Source organism: Callithrix jacchus, chromosome 15 (genome assembly GCF_049354715.1).
Source record: "Callithrix jacchus isolate 240 chromosome 15, calJac240_pri, whole genome shotgun sequence".
NCBI lineage: Eukaryota > Metazoa > Chordata > Mammalia > Primates > Cebidae > Callithrix > Callithrix jacchus.
Genome location: NC_133516.1, coordinates 16,425,614 through 16,428,611, shown reverse-complemented (window position 1 = coordinate 16,428,611; position 2,998 = coordinate 16,425,614). Strand labels below are relative to the sequence as shown.

Below are 2,998 nucleotides of genomic sequence, written 5' to 3'. Positions count from 1 at the left end.
AAAAAGTGAAATGGTTAGAACATTGGTGGTTAGGTGGTTAGAACACAGCTTGAATCAGACAGACCTGGGTTTGAGAACTGGCTTTGAAATTGTCTTTGCGAAAATTCTATCAGTTAGAAAAATTATGATAGTCAACTAAGCCAACTCTCTCCAACCCTTGCCTTTCCCTTAATTGTTTCCAGGTTGCTGAGCCAACTTTGAAAGACATTTAGGCTGCAGTGTAAATGATAATAGGCCTTGCCCAAAACTCAACTGCTTTTATACAGTGAATGGTAGGCTTCAGGCTTGGGGGAAAAGAGGAGCCTGAGTCCTGCTAAGGCACCGACATAAATGATAGTCAGCCATTATTCCAGCGGTTATAAGATATGCAACTTCCCCAATTATTTCTGAAAATAAAACCATTTTATAGGTTGGCCTTTGGAGATATCTTTCGAGGTTTTTTTGCATGTCTGAAATCCATGGCTCCCGCCCCCTCCTGTGGCCCCACCCAGAAGCAAAGCGATTCAGAAGGACAGCTTAGATCCCCAATGATTTCATCTCTACCCAACAAATCAGCAGCAAGCACCTGTTACCTGGTCACCCCAACCCTTTTCCCAAAACTGCCTTTGACAATACCCTAACCTATGAGCTTCTGATGAGATGATTCAAGTAGGAACTCCATCTCCAATGTGGCGTGGCCAGCCTTGTGTCTATTAAACTCTTTCTCTACTACAATGCCATGATATTTCTTTATGCAGTGTGCAGCAAGAGCCACGTGGGCACTTATAGCTCCATCATTCATTAGCTCTATGATTGTGAACCCCCAACATTTGAGACAGTTAATTTACAAAGTTTATTTTGCCAAGGTTGAGAATGTGCACCTGTGGCACAGCCTCAGGAAGTCCTGACAACATGTGCCTAAGGTGTTCAGAAACATTTTACACATTTTAGAAAGACATGAGACAATAATCAATATATGCAAGAAGCACATTGGTTCCATCCAGACAGATGAAGAAATTCGAAGCAGGGAGGGTGCTTACAAGTCACCGGTAGGCAAGAGGCAAATGATTGCATTGTTTTGAGTTTCTGATAAGCTTTTCCAAAGGAGGCAATCAGATATGCATCTCAGAAAGCATGAAGATGACTTGGAATGGAGTGAGAGGCAGGTTTGCCCTGAGCAGTTCCCAGCTTGACTTTTCCCATTAGCTAAGTAATTTTGCAGCCTCAAGATTTTCCTTTCACATTTTCCCCATTTTATTTTTACAAATCTTTTGGAGAAAGCATTTTAGAAGAAAATTAGTTTCTGGTCTCAGGTTTTACCTGATCTTTCATAGCTAGGATAATTTATTCCTGGATGGGTAGGTCCTGAAAGTTCATTTTTAGCAGGTTGTGAAATCTCATATCCTGTGAAGAGAAAAGAAGGGGAGGAAAGGAGAAAAACAACAATAAACAAAAGAAAGATCCTGGAAAATTGTTATAGGTCACATTACTCTGAAGTCCATAAATTAGTAGGCAAGTATGGCTAATGTATATAAATAGATTGCGTTAGTTTTCAAAGTTTAAGTTGTCTAGCTTCAGTTCACAGGGCTTTAAGAAAACACAGCTTTGTTTTCAGTGATTTCAAATTAGGATAAAAATAGAGGGAAAGGGAAAAAATAAATAATTGAAAATATTATTTTAAAGACTTGTAGCCAGAAAAAATTATAATTTAGCCCAAACTGTAGAAAATAATAAAAATTGAAAAACATTAGGCAAAACTAGAATCTAATAACAAGTGTACTATAGCATTTGAAACATATTTTTTCTCTCTCCGGTTTTCCATTTTTACTAAAGAAAAATCATAGTAGGACTGATTTACTTTATTATACTTGGCCAGATTATTTGTATAAAGTGTACCAAGAATAATTATTTTTCACATAGGTTTTTAAAAATTGGCTTTGATGGAACTTTGTTCCATAGAATGAATCTCAGATAAGACTTTTCTAAAGCCAAGCCCAGCCATGGACTTGTACCAACAAATACCTATGAGTTGGGTGAATTTCCCCTCCGCTTGAGGTTCAAAGATAAACTTGGGTCTCCTGGGCCTTTCAGAAAGTGACATTCTTTACTTACCACAGGTCAGAAACCATGCACAGAGACTGTGTAAAGTATGAGGCCAGTTTTTCCAAGTGCTTTTAATGGCTCCATAAGTCAAGTTTGATTCCTTAAAGGACAACACACCATTCCAGTCAAAGCCTTGGTAAAATAAATTTCTCCAATTGTGTCCTGTTACAAATAAAAGCAAATTCTTGTTGCACTTATGTAAATAACTGGATTGCCATATGTTACAAATACTCACAAATAAATTCCAAATTCTGGAGAAATCAGGTAAAGAAAGAAAAACAAATATGCTCCAAATTTTGTTGATAGGAGTATACTAAACTGCTAAAAGCTGTCAATCCCTCAAAAGAAAAGTTTCAAGACTCTGGAAAACAAAACAAATGATCAGCAACATTTTAAGCAAAAAGTAGAAAAGACTAGTTTAGTCCTTGCAGTTAGCTCCTGTTCTGCTTGATATTTATAAACATTTTCGCTCTCCATGACTCCTGAAAGTTTTCCTTTATTCTGAAGCCACAGTCTCCAAAGTCATCAGAAAACTGCATTCAAGAGCATTTGCTAGAGTTTTGTAGCTGATTATAAAATCACCTTCTAAAGAGGAACAAAACAACAGAGCAATTGTCCAAGGGTAACAAAAAGTTTTAGGGAAGCCATACTCAAAGACAATTGACAAGGAAATTTGTTACCTTTATGACAGACAATAATTTTAACATAACAATTACCATTATTACTGGTAATATACACTAAGTCATATCAGAATTACAGGAGTTTCCTCAAATTTTGGAGCACATATCAATAACACATTTATACAAATATAGCCCAAGGAAAACCAAACAGAATTTCATATTTGACAATGCTTCCTGCACAATTTTTGTACCAAATAAGACAAATGATGTCATTTTTGGACTTTAGGAAACCTAAT

General features: G+C 36.7%; 1 long non-coding RNA gene across 1 annotated transcript; it reads right to left on the bottom strand.

Annotated features, from left to right (window-relative positions):
- Positions 1-813: 813 nt before the first annotated feature.
- On the bottom strand, positions 814-2,244 carry LOC144579423 (uncharacterized). The gene is made up of 2 exons (XR_013526896.1): positions 2,092-2,244; positions 814-1,383 (listed from the first exon to the last, which is right to left on the bottom strand). It is a non-coding gene; the product is annotated as an uncharacterized LOC144579423 (long non-coding RNA).
- Positions 2,245-2,998: the final 754 nt, after the last annotated feature.